General features: G+C 42.0%; 1 long non-coding RNA gene across 2 annotated transcripts in view; it reads right to left on the minus strand.

Annotated features, from left to right (window-relative positions):
* Positions 1-13,792, minus strand: part of LOC119472656 — a 127,922-nt gene extending 114,130 nt beyond the window's left edge. The window contains exons 1-3 of one of the 2 annotated variants that reach the window (XR_005201823.1): positions 13,610-13,792; positions 13,355-13,441; positions 11,773-12,841 (exon numbers count right to left, since the gene is read on the minus strand). This is a non-coding gene — a long non-coding RNA (uncharacterized LOC119472656). Of the gene's footprint in view, positions 1-11,772; positions 12,842-13,354; positions 13,442-13,609 lie in introns of those variants that run through there. The other variant, XR_005201822.1, reaches the window with a different exon arrangement.
* Positions 13,793-16,398: the final 2,606 nt, after the last annotated feature.

The raw sequence follows: 16,398 nt of genomic DNA on the forward strand, positions 1-16,398 counted from the left end.
CTCTTCTAACTTGGCCTATCCTTTCCGGCCTTGTATTTCTGCTGAGATTATGCTGTGTAACAGGCAACCCCCGAAACCTCAGGAATTCACAAAAACTAACATTTATTTTCACTCCCAGGTTTGTACATCTGCTGTCATTTGGCTGACTTCAGCCAGGCTGATCTGGGCAAGGCTGGACTTAAGCCAGAGCACTTTAAGGTTTGCTTCCGCGTGGCTTCATTCCAGACCCCACGCTGAAGGGGCCACAGTTCCCTGACATGGGCTGTTCTCAAGACAGAGGGAAGAAGCTTCAAGAGGGCTGGCAGAAGCTTATCAGGCGACTTTTGAAGTCTGTACTCACAAATACCATGCTACTACTTCCACCCATATTCCTTTGAAACTTTCCATAAGAAAGTTACAGGGCCAAGCCCAAAGTCACTGGCGGTAAGGGAGTATGCCCCTCCCCAAACAGTGTGGAAAATAAGGTGAATGTCTCCTGTTTAGTGATCGTATCTATCACAAGCCTATCTGATTTTATGTCTACTATTTCATTTGGCTGAAATGCCCCTACCATCCACAAACCTACCCATTTAAATCTAACCCATCCTTCAAGTCTCAGTTCGAATGTCACCACTTCCATCAAACTCTCTCTGGTGTCACTGGACAAATATAAGCATTCTTTTATTCGAAACTCCAAAATCTGTATAGCTCTGGCAGAACTGCGCTGCAGTCCTCTTTGTGTGTAATATCTCCTATAAAATCCTAAACACTTTAAAAAAGGGAGGGGGGCTGTGAGCAGTTCATCTTTTTATTACCAACATCATTTAATGCCTCTAGCATGGTAGGCAGCATATGTGACATAAAGAAATTAATATGGGCCAGGCACAGTGGCTCATGCCTGTAATCCCAGAACTTTGGGAGGCCGAGGCAGGAGGATCATGAGGTCAGGAGTTCAAGACAAGCCTGGCCAAGATGGTGAAACCCCATCTCTACTAAAAACACAAAAATTAGCCAGGCGCAGGGGCAGGCACCTGTAATCCCAGCTATTAGGGAGGCTGAGGCAGGAGAATTGCTTGAGCCCAGGAGGCGGAGGTTGCAGGGAGTCAAGATCACACCACTGCACTCTAGCCTGGGAGATGGAGCAAGACTTCGTCTCAAAAAAAAGAAAAAGAAAAAGGAAAAGAAAAATTAATATGTATGCCTGTGTATACACGTATGACTGGAGGGTGGGGGTGTCTACTTAAAAGAGAAAAAGTAACAATGATTAAAGATTCCAGCTCTGGCATCAGACAGCTCTCAGTTCAAATCCTGTCTTCCCCTCTCCTTGGCTGTGTGCCTTGTGGAAAGGTAGTTAGCCTATTTGTACCTCAGTTTTCTCAGCCATAAAATGAAGATTGTAATAATGCACATCAAAGTTGAATACAGGATAGGCACCTAATAAGTGGGGCCATTTTATTATTCCTATATACATTATGGTAAAATGTTATTTCTCTTCTTATATGCAATGTGATGAAAATATTTTTTAAATAAGTTCATAATGACAGGGATTAAACAGGAACATGTGTTAGGGTTGTAAGAAAAACATCCTCCTTTTTTATTTCCTTCAGGGATCATATGGTTTTGTTTTTATAATTAGAAAAATTAAACATCTATTTTCCTTGGTATTCAGCCAACTCCAGGGTGGTGACATATGGACCTACCCTGCTCCACAAAATGACTTTTTAAAGAGATGCTGTGTGCCAAGCCCATTATAAATCTTTTTTCTCATTCTCACATTCGTCATGCAAGGTAAGTGATACGCCCATTTTATAGATGAGAAGGGTGAGATTGTGAGAGGTTATGTGTTCAGGGTTCTGCAGCTAGTAAGTGGGAAATATGGGAAATAGATATTGGGCCTGACTCTGAAGCTCAGACTTCCTTCTCCACCCCACATTCCTATACAGACGTTTCACAGGTGGTTTATAGCACGGAAAACAAACCAGGAAAACTACGCAGATCCTGCCTTCCAGTACCATTCTCTAATAAAAGAAACCGGGGCTCCTTAGAGAAACGGCTGATTCTAGAACTATGGCAGGAAAAACACAAGATCAGCCTGGACCGTCCTATAGGGCCAAAAAGTAAAGAAGTACTGAAAATAAAAGTTTTGTACACACACACACACACACACACACACACAGAAACACTTACGTCCCAGGGGCACAAGAGCCAACTGAAAGAGCTTCTAGCCAAAGGTAGAACAATTTGAGACACAAAGTTAAATAGTGTTGGATTATAGCCCGAAGTGTAAAATAAATATCCGCGAGTCAACACTGATATAAATAAATGATTGACTAAAGAAATAAATGAGGAAGAGTAGACAGATTTCCCATGCAGGAGACTGACAAACAACTTGTGTGATACTCCACACTCAGGGAGGTGAAACATACCTCCTTAAGAACAGACTGCACATGGTAACTTCCTTCAAAAAGCACAGTGTGAAATGGGGTGGGGCGGAGTGACTTTACAGCCCAGAAACCTGAAAAACACTGCCTCAGCCAGGCAGCTAAGGTCAACATCAGCAATGATAAGTCATGTTGATAGTAAGTACCCTTGATATGATGTCATGAGAATGGCACTTTGCCTCTGTAGTTTTCCTCCCAAAACCTCACGACCCCAGCCTAATCATGAGAAAATTATGAGGGCCCCCTAGTGAGACATCCTACAAAATGCCCAACCAGTGCTTCTCAAAACCATCAAGGTCATTTTTCTACACATCGAAAACTATTCTAAAATTAAATTTGTATTTTAAAATATCCAGAGCCTGAATGTAAAAACGAGTATTGACTCTGGAATTGGCCCTGGAAGAATCTTCAGTACAGGCCAAAAAAAGGATTTTTCCGTTTTCTTGGAAAACAAGAAAATACCACCTGACAGAACGCTTACATCCATCACATTTCAAAGCTGACTTCCTAACCTAGCAGCTCTCTGGTGATCCCAAATGAGGAAGCCATTTGCCAAGCCATAAAGTTATTTATTCCATGGTTATCTGATGACATCTGTCAAAGTCCACCTGTTACCTTTCTGATAGCACGCGTTCTTCTCTTTTAGAACTTACCCCTTGTGAATAAGTATTTCAACAACTATCTGCTCAGTGTCTATCTTCCACAGCACACTGGAGTTTTAAGGGGAAAGAAACCTTTTCCAGCACCGTATTTCCAGAACTTAGCAGAGTGGGACCTACTGTTGAGGAGCTCCATAACTATTTACTGAATGCTTGAATGCCAGTGCGGTCTAAAGGAGCAGTGGCCAACAGTGCTAATCATGGTGCAGGGCGAACAGCAAGGCTGAGCTTTCTGAAGATTGAGGGGCCACTGGGACAAATGTACCTTCTCTCTCAATCTTTTTCCATCTCTTAGTTCACACTCCAAGTCACCAAATACAATTATTTCTCTTTTTTTAACCTAAGTTCACGAGTACATGTGCAGGTTTGTTACACAGGTAATTTTGTGTGCCTTGGGGGTTCGTTGTACGGATTATTTCATCGCCCAGGTATTAAACCTAGTACCCATCAGTTATTTTTCCTGATCTTCTCCCTCCTCCCAACCCTTCACCTTCCAGTAGACCCCAGTCTGTGTGCTTTCCCTCTCTGTGTCCATGTGTTCTCATCATTTAGCTCCCACTTATAAGTAAGAACATGCAGTATTTGATTCTCTGTTCCTGAGTTAGTTTGCTGAGGGTACTGGTCTCCAGCTCCATTCATATCCCTGCACAGGATATGACCTTGTTCTTTTTATGCCTGCATAGTATTCCATGGTGTGCATGTACCACATTTTCTTTATCCAGCCTACCATTGATGGGCATTTAGGTTGATTCCATGTCTTTGCTATTGTGAATGGTGCTGCAATGAACGTATGCATGCATGTCTTTATAATAGAACGATTTCTATTCCTTTGAGTATACACCCAGTAATGGGATTGTTGGATCAAACGGTATTTCTGTCTTTAGGTCTCCAAGGAATTGCCACACTGTCTTCCACAATGACTGAAATAATTTATACTCCCAAGAACAGTGCAAATACAATTATTTTGAAGGCTTTCAAACAAGATCTAGGAGTGAAATATAACCTGTTTAATCAAATCTAGTCCTAGAAAACACAAGTCTCCTAAAATGCAAGGAAATTATAAGACCCACATATTGTCTTTTATGTGGCTCATCTATGCCCTCAGAACCAAGACTAGGGCAGGCATCACAAGGAAAACCTAGTCTCCTAAAAACCACGGGAAACATGTGGCCAAAAGCATAAAACAGATTTCATTAGGGACACTTGGTATTAAGTCTCTCTGGTACATCAACCTTCATCATTATTATTTTATTCTATAAGTGCATTCCAGATCACAGCAAGTTAGTAGTTTTGCCATATCTTTCACTGCCTGGCTTTATGTAAGCGCTGCTAAGAATAAAATTAAGCAGTGGGAGAAAAACATCAGTTTGGTGTCTAAATTTAGAAAACTTGATGAATAAATCTATTAAATCCATTGTGGGGAGAGAAAGAGCAAATCACTTCTTATTGGAAAGATAAAATAAATAGAAAATAAAAGGTGATTATCTTTATAATTTAGAAAAACAGATTTAAATGTAAAGCCCCCCACACACACACACACTCTTTTATTTACAAATGAGTACATTGGTTGATTGTGTATTTTCATTCACATAACCCTCAACTTGAATTTTTAAAAAGATATACTGTGAGGCAAGAAGCCATGCAGAGGATCATCAGTGGAGCCCCGAATTCTGTATTTACTGGGGAGGGGGAGGACCTTTATGAGATCCTCCTTATGTGATATAAATCATCCTCTGAAGATCATGGAAAGCAGGTGCCCAACACTCTGCACTGCGGACATCTGGCAGGCTTTCATCCTCACACTCCACCCTCCCGCTCAACATCTGGCAGCCCCTTCATCCCTGTGCCCCACCCCCAGCCCCAACTGCCTCCCAACATCTGCCACACACTTCTCTTAACCTCAGAAGCAAATCCAGTCCGAAGCTCAAAGGCACAATGTTCCAGGGGTGGTGACCTGGAGTTACACGCTGGGTGGGAGTGAAGCAGGGTTTGTTTTTATTTTTTTCCTAAACTTTAAATGAATACACAATTGACTCGGAAGTATGCTTTTATGTCAAGCTGGTTCTCACTGAGAAACTTGTTTAAAATTGAAATCCAACGTTAATATGAACCTCTTTATAAGTTTTAAATCAACTTGGGAATTGAAGGGTACAATCAAAAAAGTATGGGGAGGAGAATAATGTTATGCTGGTGACATGCATCCTATGAGCAAAGAGAATTAATTCTGATCGGGGAAAAATGGACAGAATTCTTACGGCTTGTCTGTGAAGTACAGATCGCTTAAAGGAACTGTCTTAAACCTAACCCAAAATGTTTTGAAATCTATTTAAGGAAGTGAGTGCCATTTGAATTCCACATTCGTTTAGAAATTCCTCCTTACGGCACTCACTGGTTTAGAGAGCCGGCTCACCTGTGGTCTCCCCCCGTTCTAAACAGGAAGGCAGCTTCCTAGTTAGGGCTCACCCTGAAGTACCTCCTCACAGGAGTAAATCACCTGACTTAACGCTTCCTACTAACAAATTTGTATTCCAGCTACACCACTCTGACAGTGTGCTCTTAAGCATTTCATGGCCTTTACCTTAGGGTTACCTGAGTGAGTAAACTCCCAACTATTTCCTCCCACACCCCCCTCAGCCACCCATACCCACACAATCCTCCTTCCCCTCCCTGCTTTAGACCAACCCCTATTTCCTTCCTTTAAATGAAGAGATGCTTGCTGTCCCTTTTTCCAGAGAAACATGAATAAAACCACGTAACCCTCGGTGGTCTGGGCACAGGTGACTTCCTGAGGTGGTCCTGGCTTCTGATGAAGTAAACTTTCCAAACTTAAAGCCACTCTGGGCCTTGGATGGCTGCCAAGAGGCTGGATGTATCACAGAGAGTCTGCAGGCCAGAGCTCTATCAAAGCATTTTATCATTTTATTACACACGTAAATTAGTTATTACCTCTGGGACGTTATTTAGATTCTGCTGTAGTGTGCAAATTTCTTGTTTAAAAGTTTAGATATGTTGAGTGACTATTGCTTATTTGAAATTCCTTGCACGTATGTTTGTCTGGGTTTTTTTTTTCACTAACAGTCCTTTATTTTGGTTCCAAAGAATGCTAGAACAAAGAGATACATCAACATTGTGTTCTCTTTTGGTAGTTACCTGCAGTAGGGAACTTTTTATGCTTATTAAAATCACAGGGGATGGTAAACTTAGTTAGGTTGGAAGGAGACTAGAATTGTTCATGGCCTTTGCATGCTGACGTGATTATTACCAGGATGACGGTGACAAAAGCAAAGTCTATAGGGAGAGCACCACAAGCCGAACTGAGGCACGGCTTACCAGAAAAAGCATGTCAGTGGGAGACAAAGGACTTACCTGCTGGTCCCAGTCTCCGTTTTGTTAGCTCTGTGATCTTTGGGTCTTAGTTTTTCTCATCTAGAATGATTTAGTTTGTCTAAATATATTTTTCTTAACTTTGTATTACAAAAAAATCTGGAGAAGCTGCAGCACTAGAAAGATGGCAGGGCAAGAGAAAAGAGAAATCCCTCTGGTTTCAGAGAAGCTCCTGAAAAAGAGGAAGCCTCATCAACCCTCAGAGCCACCCAGGCAAAGCAGGTGCTTTTAGCAAAGAAGGGGCAGAGGAAAAGAAAAGGGCCAGGTTTAAGTGACCGGAATCATTCCTACATGATTCCTGGTGGCAGAAACATGACAAGGTGCGTCTCGGACAACTAGAAGTAAAACCTCATGTCTTGGTATTGCCAGATAAACATTCCTTGGCCTTTGCCATATGCATGGAAAGGATTGATGGTATGAGCTTACTGGTGCAGAGAACCATGGCAAGACCTTCACCTAAAGAAAATTTTTAGTGGTGTCTTTGCAAAAGTCACCCCCTAGAACCTAAAAATGCTGCATATAGTGGAACCTGATGTGACCTGGGGATTTCCAAACCTGAAGTCTGTCCGACACTCATTTTGAAACGTGAACAAACCAAGGTCAACAGTAAGACCATCCCTCTGACAGACAACATGGTGACGAGGAGCACCTGGGGGAGTCTGGTGTCATTTGCTTGGAAGACCTCATTCATGAAATTGCCTCCCCAGGGAAGCATTTCCAGGAGACCTCATGGTTCTTGTGCCCTTTCTACCTCTCAGTGGTCCATCATGCTATTGAAAATAGAGTGGGCTTCCTCAGGGAAATGGGCACACCTGGCTATCGGGGTGAACGCATCAATCAGCTCATCCTCCACCTGAACCAGACCCAGGCACCAAAATGTAGGAAATTTTTATCAATGAAGTAGAAGCATATGTTTTTGTTTTTTGAGGAATTTTTATCAAGTCTCTTCAGAGAAAATTACTTCCTGCTTTATCTTCAAAAACTGGAAAAGAAGGGTCAAAGAACACACAGTAGCTTATGTTCATGGCAAGCACCTCTCATCACAGTCCAGCTCCAAGGAAAAATGCAGCGTTTTCTACGCTGGCTGCCGCCTCGTCTGAAACCAGCACATTCCACGGAGGAAGGAGCCCTGCTTCGCCGCATCTCCTATACTAGGGTTTAATGTTGGTGAATGAGTAACTCTAGCATTTGTGGAAGGCTCCCTAAGACTCCTGCAGCAGTCAACCAAGCCCAGGGACATAATTGAATCTGGAGATTCCTGGGGCCTTGTTTTGAAAAAGACATGAAATCCACATAGAAAGAAAGGCACAAAAATAAATGTTCACTTGTCTCTGCAAAAAAAAGAAAGAAAGAAAAGAAAAAGCCTATTTATAAAAGTAGAGGGAGTAATATAAGTAATCCAGCTTCAGTCATTATCAATATATCTGGTTTCATCTCTATTGCTTTAATCTGCCCCTCCTTTCCTGCTGTTTTTTAAAGCAAACGCTAGACACCATAACATTTCATCTGTAAATATTTGAGTATTTCTAAGAGATAAAGATTTTGCCTTAGCCATATTAATTCATCATTACATCAAAACAAACGAACTGACAAGACCAAAAACAAAAGAATAAAACCACTTAACAATAATTCCTTCAATCCCTTTCAACTCAAATGTTTCCAGACCCAAAGCTTACAAGCTAGACCTGAGTCGGTTACAGCCACAGAGTCCTAAGAACTGACGCTTTTTACTCTATTCTATAAATGACTAAGAGTTTTAGCATTTTTACCTGATAGACTTCACTGGTCTCCAATTCTGGACTTCAAACCAAAGAGGAACATGAAAAATATAGAGAACATTAAGTAAAGAGCCAACCAAAAGGTTTTGGTGTTCAAAAAGAAGGCAGATTCCTTATAAAACTTGAAAGAACTGGAATTATTCTGACTGAAAAGGAGACATGACAATGGAATACATTAGAAGCAAAAATCATTCATTCATTCATGTACTTTTTCATTCATTCATTCAATGAACACTAATTGAGGGACGATAGTAAGTGCTGAGGATGCAATGACACAAAGTGTCACCCACAGGAATTGTGGCGATAAGCTAGCCTCCATCTTCAATTAGGGAAAAAGTGACACCAATGGGGCTACACATGCAGCAGGAAGACTAGCAAAATACTAAAGTGGGTTTTCTTGGGTTTTTTTTTAGAGATGGAGTCTCGCTCTGTTGCCCAGGCTGAAGTGTGGTGGTGCAATTTGACTCACTGCAACCTCCACCTCCAGGGTTGAAGCGATTCTCCTGCCTCAGCCTCCCGAGTAGCTGGGACTACAGGTGCACACCATCATGCCCAGATAATTTTTGTGTATTTGGTAGAGACGGGGTTTCACCACGTTGTCCAGGATGGCCTCTATCTTCTGGCCTCGTGATCTGCCCACCTCGGCCTCCCAATGTACTGAGATTACAGGCCTGAGCCACCACGCCCCGCCCGAAGTAGGTGTTCCAGGGACACTGGGAATCTCCTCTCAGAGACAGGAGAACTTCCTTTTTGTTTGGGATGTTTTAAATATGCTTAGAGGATAGAAAACATTTTATGGGTGTTATAGCATTTTGTACTCCCCCAATTTATTCTTTGTCAAGAAAGGTATAGAATACAGAATAGATGCCACACGGATTTCTATTACCTGATATTTGCATCTGTCTGGTGTTGGGAGTTACCCTATATGTAAAGACAAAATAATAAAAAAAAAATTTGCTTTGCAAAAAAAAAAAAAGACAAAATCACCCTATAAATTTAGGTTTGCTTCTCTCTAAAATTGGAAATGTGAAATATAACTTAACTTCATCTCTCTGAACAGAAGTCGGTGTGTGAAACACAATTGGAAGACAGAGGTCCATTAAAATTTATTTCAGTCTTATCTCCCCTCAGTGCTCCTGCTACCAGGATGCCAAGCTCTCTCATCTGACAACTGTAAGATCTATAAGTTGCTGCGTCACCATAGTAATTTTGATATTGGCAATTTAAAAGCCCAGTGACGGAGAAAGGCCACCTGAAATAACTCAGACACCTGCAAAAAGCCCTGAGCCAAACAGTGAACTGACTGACCCCCTTATTACTGTCCCCTTTTCTCCCACCCCATGGCCTTCACCTTCGTTGGCCATTCACGACCTCCCTTAGATAAGGTTCTGGCTGCTGACTTCATTCTCCCCCTGCCTCCCACCTACCCCAGCCAAAGAAATGCCCCTACCTACTTCCCGTTCACCCAGAGTCATCATTTATCATGAAATCAATGTTTTTAAAAGGTAATGTGAATATATAAAAAGGTGAATTTGTTTGCTCTCTCAAAATGTATATTTTCACTTTTATATAGACCTCCTAAACACATCTATTGGTCATTGAGGTAAAACGGGTACGTACGTACCACTGAATTCACTAAGAGCTTTCAGATGCATCGTCCAATTTACTCTAATCTCCACAGCACCCCACCGCCCCCCAATCCAGATTTGTAGCATTTTACAGATGAAGAAACTGAGGCCCAAACAGACTAAGTTGCTTTTCCATGATCACTCAGAACTAAGAGACAGAGTCATTCCTGCCTCAACATCTGGAAGCCTGAGCACTTCCGTCTTCCTTGTGGACTACAAGCAGGTCCATCACCTGCTCAACTGAAAAAGAGCAACACGCAGCCCTCACCCCAAGGTCTGACCCTTCGCAGACCAGTCCTTTAGATTTCTGATTCCAAATGCTTTGCTGTTGTTGTTGCTGCTGCTCGTTTATTTCATTTCGTTTCCACAATCTCGGCATCCGTAGTTAAGAAAATATTTTAACCCTAAGAGACTTTTCATTGTGGACATCCTAGACACCTGTGGCCCCCCAGTGGAGGCGAGGCCTCTCCAAATAGCACTACACACTCAACAGACACCGCGGCCAGCTCTTGACTCCCTGCTCATATATAAGAAGCCAAAGTCAGTCAAAGAAGACGGAATGTCTCAGTCTTTGGTGCATGAATGGTCAACATTGGCACCCTTGGCTGACTTGGTCAGTAATTCAGAAAGATCAGTATAAATCACATGGATGCCACATTGAAATGAGTGCCACTGGGTCAGCCAATGAGTGGAAAGAGAAGCAGTCAGCCCCCTTCATAAAGCAGCCAGCACTGTCACCATGCTAGGGTTTGCTGAGCCGCCTCTGCCTTCCGCTACACATAGGGTTTATGTTGAGGGGAAAACTGGCTAGATCCACGTGTATTCACATCTGTGTGATAACGCACCGTCTTCTCACAGGAATCTCCTACAGTCTCATCTCAGATCTCACTGGCTCTGTAATCCTAATAACTCACTTCACCTGTCTGGGCCTCAATTCCTACATCTGTAAAACAGGGGCATGAATTAGAATTCCCTCTTCTAATGTTGCACAAGGGACACCATACTGCATTCTCTTCTGGAAAGATATAACTTTGCACAAAGAGGCAGTAGAGTGTGCGCACTGGAGCTGCTCGGCCTGCATTTGAATCCTGGTTCTCCCACTTGCTAGCTGTGTGTCTCTGAGCAACTTACTTATCTTTTCTAAGACTCAGTTTTGTTATTCATTATAAATAAAAGTAATAATTATTGAGAGGTCGAATGAAAGAATGCATATAAACTGATGAGCAGAGTGCCTGACATACAATAAGTGATCCAAAAAATGTTAGTTCACATGACATTTAAACATGATTCTTATCTTTGTGCCCCAAAAATGTGCATGTGCCTCAAAATGGAAATGATTCATTCTGTTTTTTAAGCTTCCTGGTTTCTGTGTCAACCTCGAAAAATTGTTCATAAGCTCAAGTTCAACTCCAGTTATAAAGTAAAAAAAAAAAAAAATGTCTGATTAAAAACTCTCTGCCTCGTTGTGCAAAATCATTTGTTGTCATATTCACATTCAGCCAGCTGTGAGCTGGTCGACTGAGCACCCACTGTGTGTCAGGTACATCTGAAAGAACATAAATGCTTGAAAGGATCATTTAAGCAAAACCTATATAAAGAAATATACTCCTAATTTATTTTTTGACACTGTTATTTTACTTCATTGACCCTTAGACACAACCATTGAAATTACTACAGCAAGAGAGTGTGCATGTTTTATGTCATTCATTTGCTCAAAAAATATTTATGACCACATAGTCTGTGCATGACACTGTGCAAATCTGAGGCAGATGCAGATTATCCAATCCCCAACACCTGGGAGCCTGTAGTCTTGTAGAAAAGATGCTACATACAGATATACGTATCAACCAAAGCAATATTCATGTGCCATTAAAAAATACAACGTAAAGAAAAATGAAAAATTATTTCTAGCTGGAGACAGAGAAGAAATAGGGTGAACCCCTTGAAGAAGGGGGTATGTATACTGCTCCTTTAGTGGTGAGCAGGATTTCAATGATTAAGAGATAGGTTTTAGGGAAGAGAGTCCCTGAGGGCCTCCCAGGAATTAGGAATGACAGGCGTCAGCAAAGACTGGGAGAGTCAGATCCATGACATCCATCCATGAAACGCGGCAGAGTCCCATCTGCTTGGCATGTGAGACGCAGCAACAGTGAGCTCCGGGCTGGGAATGCTTTGCCTCTGTGGCATTTAGGCATCATTTAGTAAACAAGGGCAAAGCATGGAGGGTTTGAAGGGCAGGGGGGAAACGTGCAGAGGTGTTTTAGGAAGACCGACCTGGCACTAGGATCTATTTCTCCTTTCCCGAAGAAAAGCCCTACAACCTGTGGCCCTCAAAACAATTTGTTTATCCGTAGTGTCTCTAAAAAGTGCTACAGCCATCCCTAGTAGCATTTTAACTGTTTAGATAAAAGCATCAGGTGAAACCTGCAGACCTTATATCAGGGTGACATTGAAGGTGCAAGGCACATGTCACAAGATTAAATAAACTCACAGCAACCTATCCCCTCCCGAGTCCTGGCTTTAAATTCAGGGTGCATCATAAATGAATGGGGTTTGGTGGCCTCCCGCCTATCTCCTGGGAACATTTGTTTGATTTACAAAAATACGACACAATTTGACACACTCAGTCTAATTAGCATTCACTATTTGGGAGAATGCCCCAGACAGCTAGAATTCAAATGTACTGAAGCCAGACCTGAATTTTTCTCTGTCCTCCTCTCCCATTTTTTTTTTCTGCTCTCTCCTTTCTTCATCAGAGGACCATGTAAGCTGGAGATTTGAGGGAGCAAATCTCAGATGTCCCGGGTGCTCTACGCACGAAATCAAGCAACAACATGCATGTTTCAGCCTTTTCTGTTCTCCTATGCCTGCAGAACAGAGGCTGTTCTTATATGGACTGCTCCCAGACCTCTTCACGCAACTGTTGATTACACAGTGTTGGTTTCACAAAAAGAGTTTTTCTGGAAGAAGTCCTGCTTCAGAGAGAGGAGCTTAGTATTTAGCACTGCTCCTGCTAACAATGATTAAAGTTATTACTGTTACTTAAATAAAGCAGGGCATAAATACACAGAAGACATTGGGGTAACTACTGCTCACAATATATGAAAACACCCCTCTTCTCAAGCACAGGAGTTTGCCTGTTCATTTTAAATCTGTTTAATTCCAATTTTACGGGGCCTTGTGACAATCATCCAAAAGTTAGCTGCCAAAACTGTGACTATATTTAGCTGTTTATCACACACCAACTCAAGGTAGTGCGTGCTGGTAGACACACAGAAAAGCAAAGAAAATTGGAGCTCATTAGCAAGGGAGGCCAGGAAAGGTTTAGGAAAATTCTGAACTGGGAAATATTTGTTAGAGAATTTTAGTTGTGTTACTTCTAAGGACAAAAAAAAAAAAAATCTAAGTTTATAAACAGAAGCAGCATAAATAAGTTAATTTTAAAGTTAGACAATGAAGAGTGAGGATACATAAAAAACACAGACCTCAAACTCCAGGGCAAGTGAATGGAATCTTTGATTTCCTGATCCTCCGGTTTGCCATGGTTGACATGCTTCCTACGGCTCACGGCCCTGGAAATGCAAGAAAAGAAATTCATTTTCTATTTTTTTTTTCTATCCAAAAGTTATATGTGTCATTATAGAATCATCACAAGTTTCAACTGGATGGGATCCAAAAAAATGTCATCTTCCTGTGAGTGTGTAGCAATATAGCAATGCATAAATGGAATCATAACTGACCCGGAAAACAAGGAGGGCCTCTCCAAACCCCAGATCCAAATGGACACACCACATTTGGTTTCTTCTCAGCAGTGACTAATTTTGATTAGATTTGAAGGCCCAATTTCAGCTTAGCCTAGAAGCTGCCTCCACTGCTTATTAGTGGTCTGTGCCCTCATTAACTATCATTGAAGAACACGGTGGAAAAACAGTCATTCAAGGGCATCTACTGAGCTCCACATTCAAAGCCACCACAGTTTATTTTATCCTTTGGTTTGGTGATGGCTTGGGAAGGGGAAGTCAATTTTCCTTCATTTCTTGGAATAGAATTGGAAACTAATTACATGTTGCTCTTAAAATCAGTTTAAAAAATAGTTTGAAACTTGCCCATAACGTCACATAACCATAGGTGACAACTGGCCCCTAACTGTACCTCAAAGTTTAGCCACTGGCGGTTCCTTTATATTTTCCTTCTCGACACGCTTTCCCCTCCCCACACCCCAAACAAAACATGCTACTTTTGAATAAGATTTGTGGAAGGGCCTAAATGGAGAAGCATAGATGAGTAAACAGTGTCACCTAGTGGGCTAGAGGACACCAGGAAAAGAAGAAAACTAGTCAACGTGCACAAATGAGAATAGCAGCCAACTGGCAGCATTGGGCCACATTTTGCCTTCATTTTTGCCCTCTGTTATCACCCATGAGCAAAGAAGAAAGTTTCCTCAAGGAGACATTAATAAATAATCACAAACAAGCCCCACACCCCACAGCTTTCCCTCTCTAGTTCCCTAATAAAGATCTCACCTAAGTAAAAATAACATCTGTCATTAATTCCGCACTTACGGAGAGCCGAGAGTTTGCCGAGAGCTTTACCTGGGTCATCTCACTCACTCACCAAAGAGTCCAGTTACTGGCTAGGGAGCTTTGATGACAAGCTTAAATCATAGACTGTGGCAGCCCAGGCAGTAACACCCGCTCTGTGGTACCCCACACACACAGCCCGAGGGCAACAATGAGATCTTGGAGGGACAAATGCATGTAATAACACAATAATCAGATACATATGAAGCATTTACTGTGCCCCAGACTACGTAGGGAATACTATAGTGCACCGACAGGGATCCTGCCCTCTACTAGCTTGTCATTTAAAAGATAAATTTGTAGAGTACATTAGAGTCACCATCATTTCAAGCTATCTTCATGTCCCTACAATGTAATCAAGATCCTGATTTTAGAAATGAGGTTTTGTGATTCATCCAAGTTCACACAGGCAAGAAGTGGCAGCTGTGGTCTTCTTACATAATGAGGGAACCAGGGTGTGGCACACTCAGGGCGCTTAAACTCACTTAGGAAAGCTAAAAGTCAGTTGTTGATCTCTCCACCTCTTGCTGCCTTTTTCACCAGCGCAGCTGCTAGAGATCCCTGGTTTCATGACAAGGTGTGGAGGCCAAAGACGGCAGAGAGCTGACTCAGGGAGCAATTACCACAGGGCTCAGGGTTCAGGGTTCAGGGGTGGAAACTTCTTTCCCTCTACCAACTCCAAACCATCCCAGCCCTGACAGGAATGGCATAAATCAAATCTCTTGATAGATCAGATTAAAACAGACAATCTACATTTTATGGATCTGAAAGAATGAGAACTATAAGGGAATTTTCTTAATTTAAAAAGGGGTGCCGGGCGCAGTGGCTCACACCTGTAATCCCAGCACTTTGGGAGACAGAGGTGGGTGGATCACCTGAGGTCAGGAGTTCAAGACCACCCTATCTAATATGGTGAAACCACTTCTCTACTAAAAATACAAAAATTAGTGGCACGTGCCTGTAATCCCAGCTATTCAGGAGGCTGAGGCAGGAGGATTGCTTGAACCTGGGAGGCAGAGGTTGCAGTGAGCCGAGATCGTGCCACTGCACTCCAGCCTGGGTGACAGAGCAAGACTCCATCTCAAAAAAAAGCAGGCGGGGGGTGGCATACATGAGAAACTTACAGCAAACATACCTAACAGTAAGAGAGCATGCTTTCCCCTAAGATCAGTAACAAGACAAAGATAGTCTCTTCCACCACCCTACTCAAGGCTCTAGCTAGTTCAGTAAGATAAGAAAAAGAAATAAAAGGTATACACATTAAAAAGAGACAAGTAAAACTGTCTTTACTCACAGATGACATGATTATTAAAACTCCAAAGAATCTTTGAAAAAAAATTCTTGGAACTACTTACTAAGCAGGTTTAGCAAGGTCGCAGGATGTAAGGTCAATATACAAAACTCATTGCTTTCCTACATACCAGCGATAAAAAACTAGAATCTGAAATTAAGGAAAAATACCATTTACAATACCACCCAAAGAAAAGAAGAAAAGTAATTGAGCATATATCTAACAAAATACAAAGAGGATCTGCATGTAAAAATTTTCTTCAGTGGGGAGGAAATAATTCCTTCTATTATATAAAAATAGGTTAACAGAACAAGGAACCATGTGTTATCTTTGTACAGACTGGGAAATTCCTCCAGAGGCCAGACTCAAGATTTCCAAATCCTGGGGTTAGTAGCCCACCTGGGGCCATCTGGGCGCCTTCTCTCTTCTGTGGTCTTCTTACACAGTGAGGGAACCAGGGTGTGGCATACTCAGGGTGCTTTATCTCACTTGGGAAAGCTAAGAAGAGAACCAAGAAGGGAGGAAAAAAACAGGGTTTTTTCATTAAAAGCCTTAATATGATGAGATGACAAAAGAAGAAGCAAGAACAGCCTTTCCCCGGCTCCAAGGACCTAATGTTCTTCCACTCTGCCTGCAATTATGATCCCAGCCTTTGAGG

Source organism: Cebus imitator, unplaced genomic scaffold, assembly GCF_001604975.1.
Source record: "Cebus imitator isolate Cc_AM_T3 unplaced genomic scaffold, Cebus_imitator-1.0 Scaffold111, whole genome shotgun sequence".
Taxonomy (NCBI): domain Eukaryota; kingdom Metazoa; phylum Chordata; class Mammalia; order Primates; family Cebidae; genus Cebus; species Cebus imitator.